The sequence below is a fragment of the Protopterus annectens genome, chromosome 2.part1, assembly GCF_019279795.1.
Source record: "Protopterus annectens isolate FY-2018-M chromosome 2.part1, PAN1.0, whole genome shotgun sequence".
NCBI classification, from domain to species: domain Eukaryota; kingdom Metazoa; phylum Chordata; order Ceratodontiformes; family Protopteridae; genus Protopterus; species Protopterus annectens.
In genome coordinates, this window is record NC_056729.1 from 1,967,989,010 (window position 1) to 1,968,013,780 (window position 24,771).

At 40.5% G+C, this 24,771-nt stretch overlaps 1 protein-coding gene across 2 annotated transcripts in view; it reads right to left on the bottom strand.

The window, feature by feature from the left end:
* Positions 1 to 24,771, bottom strand: part of ERBIN (erbb2 interacting protein) — a 3,184,408-nt gene that overhangs the window by 2,149,278 nt on the left and 1,010,359 nt on the right. The window lies entirely within an intron of this gene.

Consider the following 24,771-nt stretch of genomic DNA (forward strand, 5'->3'; position numbering starts at 1 on the left):
TGCAATAACTACATAAGACGACTACTGAAAGGGATTTACCGGAGTTTCACACTTTTTCAAATGGACTTCCTTATGTGCGGTTGCTTTCTATTATAGTTTTAAAATAGTTTCAAGTTCTTTTTTTTTTTAGTACCACATCTGATTATATGTCACTTTTTTAATGCAGTAAGGGTCATGTTAAGATCTTTTAGGCTATGCTTTCCTTATATATTTTTTGAGTAATGTTATTTTATATATGTTTTGTTCTATAAGTCAGTTTGCTTAAAATGCTGCTTTTCAACTGATAAGGATTCTTTTGTTATTCATTTTAATGTTCATTTGTTTATTCTAATTCTGCTAAAATCCATTTCTAAGGGTTTGGTTTATATAGCTGCAATCAATTTTGTGGTGTATGTGATGAAGTTTAATTTTTTTTTCTTTTTGTGAGTGAATGGAGCAAAGTAACAGACACTGGGAAAAAGTGAGAAACAACTACGCACTGTACCAACACGTTGTTAGTGTCGCAGTTGGAATGCATAATAATTATATATATATATATATATATATATATATATATATATACATATATATATATATATATATATATACACACACACACACACACACACACACACACACACACACACACACACACACCTGTACATTTATATTGTACAATATAATCATACAGTATCACTGTGTGTGTGTATGTATGTATACATATTATATGCATAAACACACACATATGTATTTATAATCCTTTGGATGAGACATTACACAAGGTCCCATCTACTTGAGTTGGTGGTATTTCAAGTGGATGTAAAAGATCTCATTTCAAGTGGATGTGAAAGATCTACTGAACAGAGTAGGGGAAGTTCCCAGATGCCCTGGACAAATTTCCCCTCATAGTTGTAAAGCACCACATAGCATCTCCATTGAAAATGGGCTACTAGTCTATTGGAACTAACCAGATCAACAAGGGATATGCAAAATGTTATGCAATACAAAAGATGACGATCTCAAACATCACCAGCATACACACCATTAAATCTACACACCAGAAGCTAGGTACCTTTACAGGATCAATGGATTCCTTACAGATACTGCAAGAAAAACTCTAGCCACCACCTTCTTATTGCCACCTCTCTCATATGCTGCTCCTTTCCTAACAAACTTAAAACCATACTTAAAGAAACTTGCCTCCTGCTACAACAAAATAGCTAAATTGTTCACCAATCTCCCTCATAGGATCCACCATTGTCATAGCTAAAAAGTAATTAAACTGGCTTGAGCTCCACAACTACCCAACATATTCACAACTAACAGCAGCACACAAACTCATTCATTATTCAGAAAAATGCCCTACACTACATAACTTGTTACTGCCCTACCATCCAGCAAGGGACCTCTGTTCTAGTAACAAATTATTATTTACAAAAAAGTCAAATAATGTTACAGGAGACTAGCTCTACTCCCAGTACTTTGCTAAACTCTGGAACAGTATCCCCACACAAATAAAACTCTCTAACTCAAAAGTTGTAAGCCACTGGTTAAACGGCATCCAATCCTGGTCCTACACATGCTCATCACAAGGTTGAAACTTCGTGTTAACCAAATACTCTCCTTAAACAGAATACACTCAACCTCTCACTGAAATGAGAGAACAATTTTTATACATAACTGCTGCCTGTACAATCCACTAAGCTGCATGTGGGCTTTCTCTTTAGTAACTTCCATCTCTGCAAAATCTTCGAATGTATTAATGTAACTGCAGTTTATGTATAAATGTAAACAGAAATGTAACTACTCTGTGCTTAAATGGAATTTAGTACAATGCAAATTAAGCAAATGAAGCTTTTCTTCCTGGGCCTCTGCTAAAAATCGGTATTATCCAGTCGGACTTTCCTGATAAACAACAAACAATAATAAAAAAATTCAAAGAAAAAAAAAATTATATATATATATATATATATATATATATATATATATATATATATATATATATATATATATATACACACACACACATACAACACACACACACACACACACACACACACACACACACCTTTTACTCATCTGTTAACCAGAGTCTGATTACGTAACTTCAAAATTAAGACTACAAGACAGAGCTTGATAGCAGCTTACAGCCTAACATCCCATTATGCTAAACTGCCAGTGTTTCATATTTAAACGCGGTCCAAAGACAGCCCTGCACTGGTTAATCTTGCTAAACACATTCTAATTCAAAGAGTAGTATTTTTTGTTCTCATCAACTGCTGTAGTTCATAAAAGGTTTTGACTCTCTCCCGTCTTGACACTATCTCAGCTGACAGGATTTACCTTTATTTTTTTAAGAAAAGACTTGGCTCAAATCATATGAGCAAGACTCATACCAATCAATCAATCAATAACCCACCAGATAAGCACATCATACACTTAACACCTAGAGCAGATGATTATGAATAAATCTGCAATGTATTAAATAAAGCAATAAATTATAAACAAAGGAGGAAAGTTTAAGGCAGAATCCATTAAAATTCTTCCAAAGCCTGAATATTTGAGCAAAAAGAAATGCCTTCTAGTTTCCTTCATTAAAATATACTACAAATCATCTAATCAAATGAAGGAAATGAGCTTTACAGAAACATTAGTGAAGTCAAGTAGGCTCATACTTAATTTACCCAGTGACCTTCACATTTTCATGCATAAAAAGTGCACGAAAATCAAACCTTCAGATTAAGAAACAAAAACATATTATTGCCCAAAAAAACTGCAAAGGGAATATCACTTTACAAAACCACAATAACTTAAAAGCCTAAAATGTGAATGCATAAAGCAAAATGCACAAACAAAAACTGCATTAAAAATGTAGACTAAAGACATGAGCTAACTCCATAACAAACTATAAATGCGAATAAAACTTGAAACTGTATGGAACGTTCATACTTTTCAACAAGATAAATTACAGATAGGGCACTGAAAACACCTAAAAGATCTTTCGAGTCAGACTCTTGCAGCAATATAAAAATGGATCAAGTAACACTTGCCTTCCACTAGCCCCACTGACACTGGCTGTCATGATAGGTCTCACACACAAAGGCAACCATTACCCCCATATTACCTTTAATGCTTGTGTGATAAACATACTTAAAAATAAAATATCTACCACTATTAACAATATTAAGAATGGCAATACTGTGCAATACACTTAAAAATACTGCAAATGCCCTTATACCCACATACAGCAACAAGTACAGTAACATTCTAAACATGGGAGAACTAAGTAAAACGGTAACCCAATTATTGCAAGTTTCTCTCATTAAAATTCTATGGTTATACTGTGCACTTCATATGTAATATGTATTTCATCCTCTGAGAAAGATCCTTACAGTGGTATAACAGATAAGTAAAATCATACGCAGTAGGATTGTATCACTGCCAAAGGAAGCAGAAATATGACAATAGGACCTCCAGTAGAACTACCCTGTGAAAGCCTGCCCAGTCACTATCCTGTGCCTATAGTTTGCAGTGTTTTGCACATGTGCATATCACTGCAAATGCCACAGTTTCTAAAAACTTCAGTGTCAAAACATTTTTCAAACATTCAGCTAATGTGTCAGCAGCTCTGGACAAAGTGATTTCAACACAAGTCTGCCATGATAGAGCCCATTCACTTTTTACTGGTCATCTTATGAAAGGAAATGAGCTTGTCAAGCAAGGAATTCATGAGCGGACAGTGATCCGCTGTGGTGACCCCCTAACCGGGAAACGCCGAAAGAAGTCGTCGTCTCACTTGTCTTTAATGAAAGCTACAAATGCAATTTGTTGATGATGTCCACCACCATTTGTCTACGACAGGGGGTCACAAACTCTATAAAGACCACAAGAGTTGTATGAGAACTAGCAGTCAGCTGATGGCCTCACTCTCCAAAATGAAAAAAAAAGAATAGTTAGTGCAGTTAGAAATGTACTGGGGTAGCTTTCCTCGACTCGAATTGGTACTTACATATAATTGCAACCAGATTTTGCGGCATCTTTTACTTTTTTTGACTTTTACTAAAACAGCATCACTGAAGTGTAATATGGAAGGGAAGATTGCCAGAAAGTCTGCTGGGATATCGATGGTTTTAAAAACTATTAAGACTTATAATTTTAAGATTTGTGGGTAGCGTCTTTTAAAGACGTCAAACGTTGAGAATTCAGCGATCGCAGTGGTTGCGTGTGTACGTATGTTGGGCTGAAAGGAGTGTGGGCGTTAGCGTATGATATTATACACACGCAGAGTTTAAACAGATTTGGTGCTTTCGTACTGTGGAAAGGAGTTCTTGTGGCGAAGGATTACTTCTCAGCGTTAACTTGTTCTTTTTGGATGTTAAAGTATTATGAAGGTTAGAAACAGGTTTTCTGTAATGTTTTTGTAGTCTTAGGTAGGTTTATCATTGAAACTGCTGATAAAATAATAAAGGTTTGAAAACAGATTTCCTCCTTTAACAACACAGCATGTGAAAGGAATGCATTTAAAGTCGAATGGGACTTGGTTAACTGACATGAGATGCTGGCTGTAAAAGGGAAACCTATTTTCAAACCTTATTTTTTTTAGCCATTTCAATGATAAACCTTCCTAAAACTACAAAAACATTACAGAACACATCTCTAACCTTCATAATACTGTATTGCTACTACCTGACCTAAACAGAAGCAACTAGCATTATCGCAAAAATCTGGTTGCGATAATATGCAAGTACCCTAGAATTATGTTCGAGAGTTGTTGGAGGCCTGAAGACCACAAGTTTCAGATCCGTGGTCTAAGCACATCCAGGATAGAGGATTACTCCCTTGTTGTGGAAAGGAAACAAAGCAATACTGAGTGATTCAAGGAAACAGGTTACAGCTTAAGGCACAAAACACAATTCAGTCCTTATAAGTGCTTTGTCCATGTGTAAAACTGGTGTGTAACCCTTGCACATAAACTCTTGTGTAAGGAGCAAGTTACCTCAGATCAAGTTTGGCTGCCAATAAAAAGGAAATTTAAAATCATAAAGGGGTTGATGCACAACTTATCGAACAAACACTTCCCACCAGTGAAGAGAGTGAACAAGAAAGAAACGACCTTCAGGAACCAAGGCAAGGTCAGTCATCTCAGAATGGAAACATAAGAAGAAAACTAAGCATACAAAAAAATAAGAAGGGGGGTGGTTGAGGAAGGACAAACAAAAAACACAGATCTATCATTGTGGTGTGTACATAACTTTAATATCTGATATTGCCTTTTCCGTCCATTCCTCAACGTTTGGGACAGTCGCCAGTGACTTTCTCACTTGGGAGGCCTTATGGAAGGATATTCGCAAGCACAGCTGAACCAAAGGAGGCTCTAGATCTGGACTGCATGTATATCCTATTTATAGTTCGAGATGATGGTATGTACCTTGGACCAGGTAGATGCAGTGCATACATCATCGACTGAACACTAGACAAGAAGACTGTAGATGAAATCATAGATCTGGTGGAATGAGCCTTTGGAAGTTGAAGGAAGTGGTAATCCTCTTTCTTGTTTCTTGATAAACAAGGGAAATGCACTGTGACAACCAGCAAAAGAAGGTGACCTTAGACATTGCTTTTCCTAATTTAGTAGAAGAGGAGGATACAAATAGCTTATCAGATTTCCTCAAAGGTTTTGTTTGAAGCCAGCAAATGCAAGGTATATTCACTCTTGTTCGAAATATTTGGGAAGAACACTGGAAGATTTATGGACTGATTAATAAATGATTCGGAAGCCACCTTTGGAAGAAAAAAAGAGACTGGTTTTCATGGAAACTCTGTCCTTGTGAAACTTAAGCTGTGAGGGTTTGAGGATAGTGTGTGTAGTTCAGAAATTCTCCTGGAAGAACTGAGCCACCAGAAATATACTCTTCCATCATAAAAACTTCAGATCAACCCTAGCAGCAGGTTCAAATTTGGGCCCAGTCAAAGCCCGTAGTACAAGTATAGTGACATCCCATGGAGGGACTGGATGAATAATATAGTAGAAAGGTACCTTAAAGGAAAGCCCTGGATAACCTGTGAGATGCAATAAGTGTACAACTTCTACCCATATGGAATGAAAATACTGCAGCCAGCTGTACCTTAATTGTGGAGTAGCTGGTCCCACCTTGGAAAAGGTGAGCACGTAAGTCCAAAATTGCTGGAGGATGGACTGAGAAACCATCAATATTATTTCCAATCGCCCAAAGAGAAAACCTTTTCCATTTTCTATTATAAATTTTTGTAGTAGAGGGTCTTTGGGAAGAACACAAAATGTGGACAACTGCAGAGAAAGACCTGGACTGTCAAACCATCATTGGAACTGGAGAAACCATGCAGTCAATTTTAGGGACTGAATGGGTTAGGTGACCCTAACGGGTGAAACAGAAGATGAGTCTGAGTCCAGCACTCATGGAGGCTAGACTAGATGAGGTCAGAGGAAGAGAAACCAGACTTGTCAAAGTCAATAAGAGGCTATGATGATTGTGAGCTTTACTGCAGATGCTTTCTGAAGAAATTTCAGAATCAGGAACATCAGCAGAAAGGTATAATGGAGTCCTGGGGGCCAAAGGTGCAATAAGTGTCCTTGAGCGACTCCCCCTCTCAGGGGACTAGAGAAAATAACTTGTTGCATTTGATGTTGTGGGGAGAGACAAAGAGGTTACCCCCAGGGGCTGAAAATCCACATTGTTACTAATAAACTGAGGGACCACTTGCAAAGAAGCAGGACAGACCTGTTCAACTAGTCTGCAAGGATACTGGATTTCCTAGGGATATGTACTGCTAATAGAAAGATATTACCCAATGCCACAACTGTCATGGCATCTTAACACAGGGATAAGATGTGGTTCTTCACTGTTTGTTGATGTGACAAACAACTGCGATGTTGTCTCTCTGAATAGCTATCCCACCCAAAGGGAGAGTGTGTTGAAAGGCCTGCAGTGATGGAAGAACTACTCTTATCTCCCATATACTGACATGAAGACTTCTCTGTTTGGGACCATGTAACTTGGATTGTCTTTCCCAGATAATGCTACCAGGTGGGAAGCATCTGTGGTCGCTGTGGGTTGGGGGGGGGAGGGGGATAAAATTCTATCCACCACTATATGCGAGTTCTGAAAATGTTTGTTAGAAACACTAGGAAAGACATGGGCGGTTTCCTAATTGACCACTAAACCATTAGAAACCAATGAAGAATTTGCATATAGAACCTGGCTAGCAGCACTAGTGTGATATAAGCTGCCATGAAGACTAGAAGGCAAAGAATTAGTCTTTTTGGTGGGTCCTGATGAGATAAGAGTTCTTGGGCTTGCCGGAAAAGGGATGCAATTCTTGTTTGAGGAAGTTTTGCTATCTAGTATGGTGTCCAAAAGTGCTTCAAATAAACTCTAGGGAGTGAACTGGTTATAGGTTGGACTTTCTCTATGTTCACTGTAATCCCCAAATCTATACTCAGTTGGTGCAAGGAGTCCCTGGCCTGAAAAAGTAAATTCTTGACGGGGACAATAATTAGCCAGTCAACCACAGGAATACCCAGAAACCCTGCAGATGTAGATGAGATGCCACTACTGCCATACACTTGGTGAACACTTGGGAGAGGGGGTACTTCCTGGAGCATCTCTCCATCTGTGTGGTACTATGCATCCTGAAAATCTATTGAGTACATCCATTCTTTCTTCCTTGGTAATGGAGAAATGGATTTAACCATGACCATTCTAAATTTTGTTGGCTTCACAAACTTATTCAAGCAACTTCATTCCAAAACTGGCCTTAGGCCTCCATTTTAATCGGCTACTAAAAAGAATCCTGAGTAAACTCCGGATACACTCTGGTCTGGGGACCTCTTGGATGACCATTTCTTATAAGCTTCCTTACTTCTCTACCAGCTTACTCCCTTTTTGAGGGTGGAATATTTGTAATTGTTTTTGGGCATGAAGGAAGGGTATGGAAGGGAATGAAATGGCCCACTGGTTATGATCCTCTACACCCATTTGTCTTCAGTGATGGACATCCAGGATGCTGGGTGCAGGGATAAGTGTCCCCCAACTGACTCCAGTGTGCGAAAGTCGGGCAACCGTTCAGAAATGCTGGAAAGGCTTCTCTAAGAAAAGACCCCTAAAGCCTTGGCTCTGCAGTCCACCTTCACCCCTTGAGTGCCATCCGTTATAACAGTTGCCCCCTTTGCCTCAGGGAGCACTCTGCAGAAGTATCAGATGCAAAGCCTTGGGATTTATGAAACCAAATCGTCTTTTCTCCCTTCTGGTTTTGGGAGAAGGTCCTTTGAGGGATAGAAAATTTCAGATTCCTATAGCAGACAGGGATTTTCCATCACTACTCAAGACAGTCTCTCACTTTGGGACGAAAGATGATCCATCATATAGGGCATTGACAAAGGATGGCTTGAATTGTTCTGCAAAATCACTTAGCTGCATCCAAACATGCCTTCTTATGGATATACCTGAGGCTGCTGTTCTAGACGCACCCTCTGTGGCATCAGAGATAAAACACAGACAGGCACTAGAGAGCAACTGTAGGGTAGCTAAACTGTTAATCAAAAGATTTTCTTTGATCCACAGACAAAATCCATGGGAGAGACTTGGTGATTTCCTTTGTCAAATCCCTTGAAAATGAATGCAGTGTATATAGATACAGTTCTCAAATCTGTTCAATGCACACAATTCCCTATTTGGTGGATGGACAAAGGAACTTTCTTTCAAAAGCTCTTTTTTAGTGGCTGCTGCCACTACCACAGCCTCTACCACAGGGTTCCTGTTCTAACGTGGATGGTTTTTGGGAATAATCAAAAACATATTAGGCTTTTTGTGAATAGGCTTAGCTGTGTCCAGTTCATTCCATGCCAGGAAGAGATCAGGTGTCCATCACATTGGCCAGGGGAAACCATACAAGTAGATGGGCCAGAACCAAAAGCTTCAAGAAAAATGGATTCCTTCAGTGAAGGTACCTGGGTGGACCAACCCCCATTCTAGCTGAGAAGTTCGAGAACATCTCCATTCGAGATGCCCTCAAGGAGAGATCTGGGAAAACCTTCTCCCTTATTAAAATCAATGTCAGTGATCCCTCTAGGGAATCAAAGTGTCTCCTCTTAAACTTGTGTTTCCTGTGAACCTCCTCTGTGGGTTATTCAGGAGAGGACTCAAATTGATAACATCACTCTTGGGAGGGCAGACTCCAGAATCCCGGAAACTGGCTGTCCCAATGGGACAAAAAGAGCAGGCTGCAGACCCTGAAAAATTCTCTGGGGGGCATGGATCCAGTTCCAAACGGAGGAGACCTCTTTCTAGGCTAAGACCATATTCTCTCAAAAGCCTTGAATATAGAGTTCAACCCTAGAAGCTGCTTGGCTAGGATATGAGGTTGTCACCAGAGCCTATCTATCATTGGCTGATGCTATTTTGAGGAGGAAAGGATCAGAAGACCACAGATCTAATCATACCTTGTGTGAATCAACGTCAGTGGTTCAGTTCCAAGACACTGACAGCACCAGAGTAGACTTCAGAGTAAAAGGGGTATGGAGTCTCAGCGCCAATGCAGACTTGCCCTGGGCAAGAGTTGGATCCAGGGCTCCAATTTTTTGAGGTCAGATCACAGAAGGAACCAACCAAATACACGCAAGGAGACCGGGTGCACAGATTAAACCAATATGAAACTCAAAAAAATATATCCAGCACCAGAAGTTACAAACAATTTGTAGATGTATTTATTAGGGCAAACCCAAAAAATCCATAAGCAGCAAACCGGTTTCAGCTGAGTATTCGCCTTCTTCAGTGCAATACTGTGAACAGACACTTCCACATGTTTATATAGTAAAATAATCAGAAGAATAGATTGCAATTATCCATTATTAGTTTAAACAATTAAGCAAATTAACTTAACTCATTCAGGTCAGGACTAAATAGTGCACCTAGCCTAACAATCCAACCTGATTCTTTCTGATTTAAAATAGTATGTCATCCTGATTTACATGTTTTAATTTCAGTTCTGTCAATTATACTGAACGTGAACTTAGCTGTTTTGTGTTTCAATGTGTGTTTATATTGTGCACTGAATAATCTATTATTCTTAATATCACTTAAATATTCACTGATTCTGAATCTGAAGGGTATAGATGTTTGCCCTACGTAGAACGCTGAGCAAAAACAGGTGGCTAAATAGATTACCCAATCGCTACTACAGTTCCCAAAACATCTAATTTCATAAACTCTGGATGTATTTTTGCTGGTGAACTCCTTAGTTTTAACTATAAGTTTACAGGCGTGACAGTGACCACAGGCTATGCTCCCTGTCAATTTGTCTCCAAACAGCGTTGTTTGTTGTTTAATCGACTCAGTGTGATATTTATAGTGTGTAAAGTGTGAATTAATGGTTCTACCTCTCAGATATGAAAATAAACAACGAGATGCAAGACAATGACCTAATGTTTCGGATGATGTGGTGCGGGTGATGGCTAGAAGCATGTAATAATGTGTTGTACTGAGGAAACTTTCTATGTACCTGTGTCTCCAGAGTATGAACCATCTGTCTAATAATGGAGACATCTAGAAAAGTGATATTGTGATATTCACTATTGAGTGTAAATTGAATCCCCCATTTATTTTCATTTATATATTCTACAAGCTCCTTGGCATAAGGTATATTACTCCGCCACACCATCCAACAGTCATCCAGGCAGCGTCTGCAAATATCTATCTGGTCCAAAAATATGTTGTGATTGTCGTCATATCAATTGTGCCTCCAAATATCCCATAAAAAGGTCGGCATAGATGGGAGCAAAGGATGCTCTTATTGCCATGCCTTGGAAAGGAGATATCTTCAGAAGGTGACCGTGGGAAACCATCTGACTCCTCGGGGTCAGTATCTGAGGTGACTGACTCATCAGGTGAGTCCAGATGCTTTCTCTTGCATGTTTTCTTCTGACTAACCTCCTCAGAAGGGTATTCTGGGGAGGTCTAGGGAGAGTGGGACTCACCCATTGGGGTTACCTGAAACCTTGAATCTCCACTGTCCTGAGGATGGGATAGTGTTGAGACAGACACCGGTGCCTTAGGGGGAAGACTACCAGTACCAGTGTGTAGAGCTGTAGGAGGGAACAGCACATTCCTCATCATCTCGAAAGCAGGTCCTCCCAGCTCCGAGGATGTCTCCTGTTCTGAAGAAATAGAAGGAATCCCCAGCTCAGAGCCCGATGTAGGAGCTGAGCACACCCGTGCTGAAGCCCAGAGAGGTAAATTTGTAGCAGAGGAGACTCTGGTCCGAGCGCCCCCCCTGAACCGACTGGAGAGATTCAGCTCCCAGACACCTCGGAAGGCAACAAAGATGTCGGAGCAGACAATGGTTCCGAAATCTTCTGGACGGGTCTCGGGACTGAAGGTTCTACATCAAACAGTACTCGGCACTCCGGCTCCAAAGATCCAGCTTGGCTCAAAGGAGCAATAGTCATGGATGAAAGAGTCTTAGTTGGTGCCGGAACCGGTTGGGTCGGAGCCGAAAACAATTTATCCAGTGCTGGCTACTTCAGAAGTCTGTGCACCACCCTATCCACATCATCATCCGATAAGCTCCTACAGGACCTGGAGGAAAGGGTTGGTGAGTGAGATCTCTCCAATATGGGAGATCCTATGGTAGGGAAGACTGATACTAACTCACTGGACCAGCTCCAAAAGGTAGTCTCTTTTTGGTCTGAAAGCTGTGGAGCCGAAGGACTTGACTTGTCCAATTCAATTATCTCTCTCTCGGTTCTGAGTGCTGTGGAGCTGAAGAGATTGACCTTTTTGAGGTGGTTCTGAATGAGGAGATGAGGAGGAAGATGGTTTATTTGTAGGTTTGTCACCCCTCTAAGAAGGGGACTTAGGTTTAGAGGAGCTACTCTGGCTTTCTAAAGATTCAGCAAAAGGAGTTTTTAAGAGACCTCTATCAGCTTACTCTTCCTTTCCTGCAAAACACAGGAACTGAAAGACTGACAGAAAGTACATGACTCCTGCAGGTGTATGGCCCCCAATCAATAAATGCATACGCTATGCCCATCAGTTAGAGACATTTTGTGTGAGCATTTCTGACACTTTAAAGCCCGAAGGCTTAGGTTCCTTCTCTCTACTTTCCTTAGACATCATGAGAAGGAAGCACAACTACCAATATTATAAATGTAAGGCACTAACTACACAAAATACAAAATGTAGAAAAAACTAACAAGCAATATATTATACCTAATAGCACACTATAATGGGAAGCAATTGAATATATATATATATATATATATATATATATATATATATATATATATATATATATATATATATATATATATATATGCAAGTTTATACCTTCCAAAAAAAAAAAGCAAAGACACCAAAAAGCTTTTAAGCAGAGTAAAGGAGAATAGAGGTATAGCCAAAAGAAGTGAACATCTACATTTATGGTAAGTGCACACAACTGTACTATGTTCTTCGTGTTTCACTGTTGCAGTCATAAATTTGGGTAGATTCTCAAAGCTAAGGAAGGGAGGAGGAATTTAGATAACATTAGGACCAGCTATAAGGCCCTGCAAGACTGCAGTGGCAAAACCAGCTCTGGATTTAGAGAAAAAAGGCAAATGGTAATGCTTGGTGAAAGTATGTACAGGACTACAGGTAGCAGCTTCTAGGATGTCTCTGTTAGGGACACCTCTGAGAAAGGCTGTAAAGGTAGATGCAGCCCTGGTTGAGTGTGGTCTTATTCCTGTGGGATAGGTTTTCCATGGTGCTTACAGCAGAAATAAATGCAATGGCCTATCCATTTAGAAATGGTTTGCTTTGAAATGGCCTTCCACTCTGCCCTGCAGCAAATGCCACCAGCAGTTCAGATTTCCTTTGAGGTTTAGTCTTGTCCAAGTAAAATCTAAGTTGTCTGTGCACATCTAAGGAGTGCAGTATCCATTCCCCTTTGTTCTGTGGATTAGAAAAGAAGGTTGGCAAATGAATGGGCTAATTAAGAGCCACACTGGATACTACCTTGGGCATGAAGGAGGGAATGGACCTGAGGGACATCCTGTCCACATGAAAGATGATGAAAGGCTCCACTGCTATAAGGGCCTGTAATTCAGATACCCTTCTTGCTGAAGTGACTGCTAAAAGGAAGGCTGTTTTCCAAGAAAGGAATGTTAACTCTGCACTTGCAGCTGGCTTAACAGGAGGTAGAGTGAGTTTTTCCAATACAAAGTTAAGGTCCCAGGCTGGAATTGGGGCTCTCCTGGGCAGTCTTAAGTTTTTGTCCCCTCTGAGGAACTGCTTAAGCAGTGGATGAGAGAAGAGGGGTGGTCCTGTGTTTTAATGAGCTGAAATAGCTGAGGCATGAATTTTCATGGAGGAAAAAGATAAGCCCTTGTGAAGCATCTCAGTTACGTATTGAAGAATCTGAGGTAAATTGGGCGCTGCTGTGCCCATCCCTTGAGTTTGGTTCCAGGAACAGAATCTTTTCCATTTTTCAGCATAAGATTTTCTGGTACTAGGCCTCCATGCCTCCAAAATGACATCCAACACTTGTTTGCTGAGGGGTGGTAACGTAGAGGTCAAGTAATTAGCCAGGCTGCCAGGTTTGAAGCTGAGGATGCAGAATCTGGCTCTCCCGCTGGTACAGCAGGGTAGGAGTCTGAGGCAGGTGCCAAGGTGCCAGCAGTGATGCACTGCGCAAGAGAGGGTACCAGTGTTTGTGTGGCCAGTCTGGTGCAATCAGTATCATCCTTGGTTTGCCCTACTTGATCTTTAGTAGTACTTTGGAGTGGAGAGGCAGAGGAGGAAAGGCATAAACTAATAGATTTTTCCAGTTGAAGGACAGGGCATCCACTTTCCAAGCTTGTTTGTGGTGATTCCTTGTGCATAATTTGTCCAATTGGTAGTTCTGGGGGGAGGCAAACAGGTCTATATCTGGGCTCCCCCATTTGTTTACCAACATGTTGAAAGTCTTTGGTTCCAGTTTCCATTCATGTGGGAACATTAGATTTCTGCTTAGTACATCTGCCAGTGTATTTAGCTTTCCTGGCAGGAATTGAGCCTGGAAATGCACTTGGTAGCTCAAGACTGTGTTCCACAGAGCCATGGCTAGTCTGCAGAGGGGGTATGAATGGGTACACCCCTGCTCGTTTATGTACCACATAACAGTGGTGTTGTTCGTCCTTACCATCAATTGTCCTGCAAGAATGTGGCCCTTGAAGGCTGTCAGAGCATTGTGTACAGCTAACATTTCTTTTTGATTGATATGCAGGTGCATTTCACTTGGGTTCCATTTGCCCTGAATGCACTTCTCTGCCACGTGAGCCCCCTATGCATAGTCTGATGCATCTGTTGTTAGGGTTTGGGTGGCAGGGGGTAGAGTGACTGGTATCCCTTGTTTTGGTGGCAGGCCTCTGCCCACCAAAGGAACTCTAACTGTAGGCAAGGTATGATAGGAATCATTGCTTCTAGATCCTGAGAATGTTGACACCACAGGCTTTTCAGATACCATTGTAGTTTCCTCATATGCAGTCTTGCATATGGAATTAGGAGAATGCAGGAGGCCATGAACCCCAAGACTTGCAGTATTTGCCTTGCAGATAGCAGGGTTTTTTTTGGCCATTAGTTTGAAGTAAGCTGTCAAATGAATTTGTTTCTCTAGCGTGAGGAAAGCCATCTGGGAAGTTGTGTCCAAGCTTGCTCCCAGGAATATAATTTGTTGACAGGGTACAAGATGCGATTTCTTTTCGTTTATGGTGTACCCCAGACAAGTTAGCACCTTTTGTGCAAACGCCAGATGATTCAAAAGTATGCCCTGGCTTTCTGCCTGAATTAGATAATCGTCCAGGTATGGGTATATTTGAATATTTCTTTGCTTGCAAAATGCAATGACTGGAGCTAGGCACTTTGTAAATACCCTGGGCAAAGTAGATAAGCCAAAGGGCAGTGCAGAGAACTGACATTGCATGTAGCCTGCTTTGAAGCGTAGGTATCTTCTGCAAGATTCCCCGATTGGGATGTGCAGGTAGGCTTCCTTTAAATCCAGTGTTGCCAACCAGGCATCCTTGCCTAGCATAGGAAGCAACTGGTGAAGAGTTAGCATCTTGAATTTTTGGAATCACCAAAAAGGTGTTTAGGATAGAAAGGGCCAGGATAGGACACCATGAGTTGTCTTTTCTGGGTACCAGGAAAAGTCTCGAGTAGAAATCTTGTCCCTTTGCCTCTTCTGGTACAGGCTGAATAGCCCTTATGCTTAAGAGAGAGTACTTGCTTTTGAGCCTCAGCCCACTGATTTGGGGGTAGATCTGGCCAACTGTTTGGGGTTGGTAACGTGTGGAAGTGAAATTTGTATCCTTGGAAACTATATTTAAAACCCATTTGTCCTGGGTAATTAGTTCCCAGTTTTTTGGCTGCACAGCAATCTTTCCCCCTAAAAGAGCAGTCAGTTGAGAAGGGTTTGGAGGTTTTAAAGTTGAGTCATTGAGACAGTTTACCATAGGGGGAGTCTTACTACTCCCCGATTTGGAAGTGGGAGCCCCCCACGGCTTAGTCCTGTGCGTAACTTGGGACTGAAGCCTGGGTGTTCTTCTGGTTCTGGGTTTGGACTGAAGGCCTGGAAGAGGCAGGAAAGGACCAATTCTTAGAGGGCCGATGCCTACACTAAACATTGGAGGCTGTACCTGTAAGAAATCTTAAACAGTTTGCATAGATTTAGCTTTTTCCTCCATCTTTTTAAGTACTGCTTCTACTTGTGGCCAAACAAGTGGTCCTGATTTAAGGGAGCATGCAGCAATTTAGCTTTAACATGATCTGGCAAAGATTGCTCCTTAAGCCAAGTTGTGGGTGGGAAGTTTGCATAACGGTTAATGTGTTTGCCTTACAGACACAAGGTACAGGGTTTGATTCTCGCATGAGGTAATTGGCTAGGCTTAAAACGGTCCACAAGGGCAGTTAGTCTAGTATGAATCTATAAATGCCTTCTAAGTACAGACCCAGCGACAGCAGCCCTGCAAGATGCCTCAAGTGAATCAAAACCACATTGCAAAGTAAGTTTTCCAACTTATTCAGCAGAATGCATTAAATCCTGTAAATCCTTATTTTCAGCACAGTTAGGAATCAACATTTTCTGTTTAAGCAATCCAATAATATGCTGCTGATACTTTAACATATGAAACTGGCAGTTTAAGACCCTAACGGCCAAGGTTGCAGAAGTGTATACCTTCTTACCCCATCTATCCAGTGCCCTGGAATCTCTATCAGAGGGGGTATGATTTTTGACATTAGTAGCCTTAATGCCCTTGGGTCCTTGTGAAATGGTCTCAGGATCCGCAGTAGGATTTTTAAAAAGGAACTTGTGAGAGTCAGGAACCCTGTAATATCTATCACGTTTTCTGGGAGCAGGAGGTAAAGAGTCAGGGGCCAAGCTAGATTCCAAAAAAGGCATCATCAACAATGTCCAGTACAGGGGGGTAGCTAAAGGCCTGCATTGGGGCAGGCATAAGGAATCCCTAAGTCTCTTTTTAGAATCAGAGTAATCCTGGCTTTCCCAGCAAAAATGCTCCCTAAGAGTATGCAAGGTTTCACCAAAAGAGAAATCCTCTGGAGGGGAAGCAGAGGGAATAGAGTCCTCTGCATCAGAATCCTCACAGGTAGATGAGGGTAAATCCTGGTCATCAGAAGAAACGGAAATTTCAGAATCCTGATCAGAAGAATCATAAGCAAATTCAGTCCTAGGTCTCTTAGAGGGGGAAGGTTGGCTTCCCCTGATTAAAGTAATAAGGTCTTCAGCAATTCTTATCATTTGTTTTTTAGGCATAGAGGCCTGACCATGCGGTCCTGGCGTCAGTTTTCTAGACATGGCTTGAGTTTTAGGCCTTGAAGAAGAAGATGGTGGTTTAATATGCAAGTCAGTAGGCCTGAATACACCCTCAGAAGCCGGTGCCTGCACAGTGGCGCCAGACCCATCCAAGGTAGAGATATCCGCAGGTTCCACAGTTGAAGCATCTCGCGGCATACCGGACTCCAAATGGGTCTCAGTAGAGGCCTGCGAATCTGAAGTAGCGGGTATCAAAGGCTGTGAAAGCGCTTCACTGAGTACCAGCGAACTGACGACTAGCTTAGGGGAAGCACTGTCGGCAGCTTTGGACCTACGCGGCCTGTCTCTGTCTTTATTTTTGCATTGTTTTGGAATGTCGGTAGTTGGGTGGCTTCCCCAAGACATATCTGGCTAATTGAACAGAGTACCAAAATATTTAGAAGCGTAAATATACCGACGCCAAATACTTCGTTGTTTAAATAAGGCACAAAACGAGGTACATCGTGGTCAGGGCCTAGGCAAGGAATAAAGTACGAATGAAAATCTTTATGAGGTATTTGCTTTCCACAAGAAATACAATTATTGACTTTTATTGACATCGATTTAGAGCAAGAAAAAGTTTCCCCAATGAGATACTTAGCTTTAGTTGAAGACTTCGGTTCTGAAACTCGAAAACGAAAATTTCAGGACTCAGCCAACCGGCACTTGCGAACTGCTTCTGCTTCGGGCACTGCACGGCAAGAAAGACTGATGTAATGGCATTGGCTGCATTCTTTACACCACTGACTACCTGACATCATGGAAGATGAGACAGCAACCGACCCAGGACCAAGACTTTGATAATCAGGCCGACTGAGGGCTACTGCAAGCAGATAACCCAAATGTGATGACTGCAACAGTGAAATACTCGAACATCCATGGGAGCACGAAGCAAAATGTAAGAAAATACAGCTGTTGTTGATCGCTCTTGATGCAGAGAAAGCATTTGACAGAGTAAACTATGATTTTATGAGTAGGGCAATGAAAGCATTTGCAGTGCCCAATACAATATTACGGCTAATTAGTATGATGTATGAAGGATTGGAGACAAGAATTAAAGCGGCAGGATTCCGCTTTGATAAGTTGTGTTTGAACACAGGGACCAGGGCAGGGATATCCTCTTTCCCCTTTATTTGCTTTATATTTAGAGCCATAGGTGAAGAAAATAAGAGACTCAGAAACGTAAGGATACAATTGGTATGGCAATCAAGAAAAGTGGTCTTTATTTGCAGACATTATCTTGTACTTGATAAATCCAGAAAACTACACCTCAGTGTTGTGGAAAATTTTGAGACAGTTTCATGTCTTTACAGGACGTAAATGAAGATAAAACAAAGTCTACAGCCATAAATTCTTTATCTACACACAAACTAGTTCAGCATTACCCATATTTATGGGGAAATGGTAAGATGAAGTACTTTGGAGTATGGATTAAAAAGGCTTTTGATATGACAGCTAAGGAAATATGGGAGGAGACCAAACAAAAGATGATACAAAAACTGAGAAATTGGAAGCTCTTTTTTATGGATATGGATAGTGAGATATAAGTACTAACAATGTTTTTATTTCTTTTTGTTTTATATACTGATTAGACATTTTTACCAACCAGAAAAGTTGTGGACAATAACTAATAAAGATTTGAAGAAATTTATCTGGGAGGGGAACAGGGCAATAATTCAGAGGATTTATACACTCCTCCTTGCTCAAGTTCTTTTGGATCACATTCCTGTCCCAAACTGATGTTTTCTTGGTGTTGCAGTTTTTCTGCTTTAAAAGTTGCTTTTGCACATTCAAGACCAAATGACATTCTTATATCATCTGAAAAAGTTTTGATAGCTTGCAGTTGTGCTTTCCGTTCCTCATCCGATGAGCTATACAGTTTTAAATCGACAAAGAGAAGGTGAGAAGTCTTTATACTTTGTTGTTTTCTAGGAGCCAGATTATAGCCATGGCCTAAACAGTTGAGTAAACAGCTTAATGGATTAAATGCAAAGCAGAATAGTAATGATGACAGAGAGTCACCCTAGAATATTCCCCTTTGAATTTTTATCCCTGCAATAACAATTTGCCCTTTACCATGGCTTAATTGCAAAGTGGTCTGCCACTGTTTCATGGTCACTGCAATGTAATCGATCAGTATGGGGTGTGTCTTATACATTTTTAAGCACTCTTATCCATGAATGAGGGATACTATCAAATCCTTTTTTGTAGTCAATCCATGCCATACTTAGATTCTTCCCCTTTTCACAGTTCTCCGCTATGACTTTAACAACAAATGAGCCTTTGTTCCACATGACTTTCTTTTATTTCCCTTTTGTTTTACTGCCATAACGTAGTCTTCTTCTAAATGACTATAAACTCTGCCAGCATCAATTCCAGTGTATAGTTTATATGTCGACGAAAGGCAAGTTATTGGTCTATCATTTTTAGGGTAGATTGCAGATTCACTCAAGTAGGAGCATTGTTTTTCCTGTTGTTAGCCAGGTTGGTGCCTGATCTGCATGTGCCTATAAATAGTTCTTACTCACGGCTAAATCTTCGTGCAAAGATGTAAATACTTTTAACCAGAAGTTAGGTACTGCATCTGGGCCTGGGATTTTCCAATTAGGGGCTTTTCTTAACTTTGTTTCAATCTCTCTAGCTGTTACTTCATCCCATTTCATATTCTGTACCTTTAAACTTCTTATTCTTTTGTTTACTTTTTCTATCCACTTAGCATCTTTGTTATGTTCCACAAGATCTTCATAAATATTTCTCCAAAATGTATATATTTCTTCTTTTTATGGCAGTCTTTCAATTTTTTTTTTATCTTATTTCCAAGTTCTCTACAAAACCTTTTTAGGTCCTCAATGAATTGCTTATTTTGCACTTTTCCTTTATATTTATCTTCGTATCTTCTAAGTTTTACTGCCAGTGCTGAAAGTTTTAGTTTATTTGTGACAGTGCATAAGAGCCTGGTCTATTCTAACATTGCGCATTGCTTTTATCACATCTACCCTTCTTAGTATTTTGTTGATCTGTTCCCACTTCTATAGCCTTCTAACAGTGACACTTCTTGTTTTAACTGCTTTATAATTTTCTCTATTCGATATTTCCATGATGGTATTCAATTTCTCCCCTTCCTTTCCCTCACTACCATGTGCTCTTGTGCTAGAACTTTCAGTTATTAATTTAGCTGCACAATAATATACCCTGTTTACTTCTGTTATATCATATGGATCTCTATGAACAGTCCTAATTACTGTGTTCATTTGTTTTATCAGACGTCTGACTTTTTGGGTTTTATTAACCTTCTGCAGTCTTTCATTGATCTTGATATATCTGTCCATGTCTATTATATCAAGTAATTCTTCCCTTAGCCCATTTTCGTCCAAACGGAGGGCACAACCCTTGTTTTCCAATTCCTGCAAGCTTCTATAGAAGGTTCTATATAAGCTTTCTGTGGGGTTGTCATGCTGTAGAGCAAGAGTAGTGTGTGTAAATGTTGCTAGGGTTGTGGAATAGTTCAGGGAGGTGATGTGGATTGGGAGACTGATGTATAATGTTAGAAGCAGGTTAGAAAAAAAGGAGAACATTTTTAGTGACCTGGTATAATTTGAGTTCTAGAAGGCAGGGGTAGTGGAATGTGCAGTAGGGAGCAGATTGTGAAGCTCTGAAGTGGAGCTAGTGTAGTAATGGGTGGGGGTTTTGTGTTAATTGGATGTATAGAGGTAGGAGTATTTGTAATTGGATAGCAAAGCTTTGGGGGTAGAGTAATGGTAGGTAAAATCTAGAGAAAGCAGGGGTGGGTGAGAGTGGGGGTAGGGTAAGGGAGCACAGTGAGCCCGAGCGTAGCGAGGGCAGATGGAAGTAGAATGAGCCAGGACCTCAAATATCTGAAAAGCTAAGAAAACAATCAGTAGGTATATTGCTGGGTTTCTGAGACAGTTTAAACTTACCAATGTTTTGGTCCTGTAAGTAACTTTGTATGGAGTCTTATGGTTGACACTGAATGGACTTTGTAAGAAATCTTATGGCTGAAACTGAACGGAAGGCTTTCAGGTGGTGTACGCCTGCAAGAAGGGAGTGGGGAAAGTAAAATAATATGATTCTAAAATCTATTTTAGTTGTAGTTTGGGAGATAGTGTGGGTGGAAGAGGAGCGGGACAGGGGGAGGTGGTTAGACATGATGAAGTGAAGAGATTATTTTTAACTTCCTGTTAGTTGGGGGCAGGTGATGTGCAAATCAGCTAAGAGGTGGAATAAAGCTTTAAGCTTTACTGCAGCTGAATGAACTTTAACATACATTAACTTAGTTTAGAGGCCTGCAGAAGCTTGCTGGGGTCCTTTACTTGACAAAATGACTTGTGCTTCCAGGCTGTTGTATATTGTGGCAGGTGTAGTCAAGATGAAAAATACTGGGTCCTTGGCATTAACTTAGTTTAGGGGCCTGTTTTGTCAGCATGTTCCTTGCATTGTCTAAAAAGTGTTATATCCCCAGTTTCTATAGGCATCTTCCTTGGCTTGATGAGGCTGCTTAAGTTTAGCAGTGAACCAGGGTTTGCTGCAGTTAAATTTTAACCATGTTATAGTGACACATCTTTACAGAAGCCAACATAAGATTTTACTGGGTCTGACAGATCATGCAAATTAGCAACAAAATCTACAAAGACGCTCCAGTCCGTACAATCAAAGCAGGCTTGCAGCTTCAGCTTTCCCTCAATAGTCCACCATCTTGCAGTATTGATCATAAATTTAGCAGACTTAAACTTGCTCCTAATAGTTAGGAAGCAAATTAATCAAACAGTGGTCAGAAAAACCTAAAGCTGCATGGAGGACAGCACAATAATCATGTTTTAACACTGTATAACAATGATCCACTGTGCTCCTGTCACTGGTAGGCAATTCTATATGCTGTGTAAATTTAGGAAGTTCATGGCTGACATTTGCCTTATTAAAATCCCCTATAATAACCCAAAGGGAGTTCAGATAATTCTGCTCCATGCACATTATCTGATGAGACAGTTTTTTTCGTGCCACAGTCACACAAGCTTGAGGTGGAATGTAAATACTAACCAAAATAAAAGGAGAAAACTCCTGCAATTAATGTAAAACATTTCTAGGTCAGGGCAGCATATTTTACTTAACACTGGGACATCAGTACACCAAAATTTGTTGATAAAAAAGCAGATTCCACCTCCCTTACTCTTCTCTGATGTCTCCAATACTTGGTCCATTCTGTAAAGTTGAAAGCTAGGTAGATGGAATGCAGAGTCTAGAATGGATTTGTTTAGCCAGGTTTCTGTGTAACACAGTGCAAAAGAAAATGAAAAACCCATGTGATTTTCACTGAGAAGTAACAGTTCATCCAACTTACTGCATAAAGAGAAGAGATTTGCCAGTTGTAAACTTGGGAGTGACATTCAGAAACCCTGCTGCCTCAGCCTAACAAGTGCACCAGTGCGCTTCCCCCCTTTTGCTATGCCTACGTTTACCTCTGCTGCTGATAGCTGCTGCTCCCCCAGCTAGGATCTTCAGAAAATGTCTTAATTGTGCAAAATCCGGTGACAAATTGCATGAAGTGAACTGCCAAATATTCAACAATTTTTAATGAGTATACTTAATTACAGCTGAACACCAAATTACACAACAAAAAAAAAAAAAAAAAAAAAACAGAATACCTGAGATCACTGAACCGAAGCTGCCATTTGTGGCGTCATCTTTTTTTCAGTGTTGAAAGTTCATGGAGAGTGTCCTATGATTTTATAACAAAAGCAAAGGGTAACTTAAAAGGGTGGGTGCATTTGAGACAGGATTTTGACTAGTGGGTCCATGCACTGCTTTGCCATATACTGCTGTTTACTTTACATCCAGAGCAAACATTTTGGACGCCTCTTGAAGACAGAGTGGTCTAAAGAATTCAAAACCAAATGAAGGATTTTTTTTGTGGAGGAGTGCAAAATCAAGGATTAAATGGGAGAAGATCGTATTATAAAAGAATGGCAAAGACTTGCTGTCCCAGATATAGCCCTATACCTAACGGCTACAATAATGGTCACTGGAAGCAAGGTGTCAAGCAAGATGCTACCAGTCTGGATAGGACATGCTTTATGAAAGAAACAAATGGAGGGGGGAGGCAATGTGGGGGACAGATGGCCTGACATTGCAGCAATGGATTCCAGACACACTAGGTAAGAACTCAGCAGCACCTTCCTGGGCCCAATTTTAAGAGAATGGACACAAAAGGAGTAGTCAAGAAGGGTCTCACTTCAAGGATATAAAGACTTATAGGAGAAAAAAAGCAATGTAGGTTTCTGAGGATGAGGAAGGAATGGGGTAAAATACAGGATAAACACAAAGGATGAGACTGTGAATAAGGTACGACTGATTCCAGGGAAAGCGTTAATGTCACATGAATTTTGCATTTTTACTTGGAACCACTTGTACAGAGACTTTTATACTCAAGGGAGAGTATCTCAAATTTTCCCTTAGCTGAATGTCAACAGTTGGAGGTGTAATAAATGAGTTAGAAGGGACATGAATCATGCTTTTTGGGGGTTGTGACAGTCTGAAAAAATTCCATGACTTGTCTAGCAAACATAGTAACTAAGTGAAGGGAAATGTACCTTAACAGAACAGATTTACTTTGTGGGAGTTGTTAGAAATTATGGATATTAATAAGAGGCAAGGAGAAGTCCCATGGATAATTTTGCTAATGGTAAAGATATGTATGCATATACACATACCCAGGAAGTGGAAAAGTAAAGGCAGTCGCACACAAATTGAGTTAATGCATCTGGTAGAAATATGAAGAAAATTAAAAGTTATTATTGAGACAGAAAACGTGACTCCCTAATGTTTACTCTGGCATCATTACTGAAGCCAGAAATTTTAACAACAGGGATATGCAGAATTAAAATACTACTTGCCTGACTGAGTAGGGGCAGCAGCAAATAAAAATAGTGTACATGGTGTTGAAGAGGGAGGAAATAGAAGTCATGTCCTTACCATAACGTTCCATGTGGAGTGTTCATCTCGCCTTTGTTCTTACACATGGGTTCGGAGCCGATCCTTGGCTCCGTGTCGGCCAGTTGCAAGCTCTGCATCGAGAAGAAGCTCGAGACAATCTAATACCCACAATCCCCCTCTGCCTTTACCTCAGATCTAGTTTGCAAGCAAACCAATCTCTAGAGAGAGCACACTCATGCTTACATCACATATGCACAGAACTAAGAGTCTATATATATATATAGACACATACACATATATATACATGCCAACTATGTACACAACAACTGCAAAGCAGAAGCAGAATGCCCCAGGCCAGGCACCAAAACTGAACGCTTCTTCCTAAGGGGGAGGGTGGGAATGTAAGAACAAAGCGAGATGAACACTCCACATGGAACGTTATGGTAAGGACATAACTTCTATATGTGATCGTGTTCAATCTCGCTTGTTCTTACACATGGGTAGCGCCCTAGCTCCTTGTTCCTGAGGAACTCACGGAAGGACGTTCTTGAGCACAGTGGAACCAAAGGTTGCCCTGTCCCTAGAAACCTTGTCTACCTTATAATGAGAAATGAATGTATGTGGCTTAGACCAAGTAGCAGCCGCACAAATAGCGTCTAGTGGTAGGCGGGCTGCATGAGCCAGGGATGTAGACACTGACCTTGTGGAATGTCCTTTGGGTTTGTGCAAAAGAGTTTGATTTGAAGAATCATAGACATAGATTATACAATCCGTTAACCACTTAGAAAGAGTTCTTTTGGTAACCGCTAATCCTTTCCTGTTATCAGCAAAGGCCACAAAAAGTTGATCAGTTTTCCTGTGATCTTTTGTTCTATCCAAGTAAAATCTTAGCTGTCTGTGAACATCTAATTTGTGCAACATATACTCCATTTTGTTGGAGTGATTCTTGAAGGTGGGTAATTCAATGGACTGATTAATATTGTT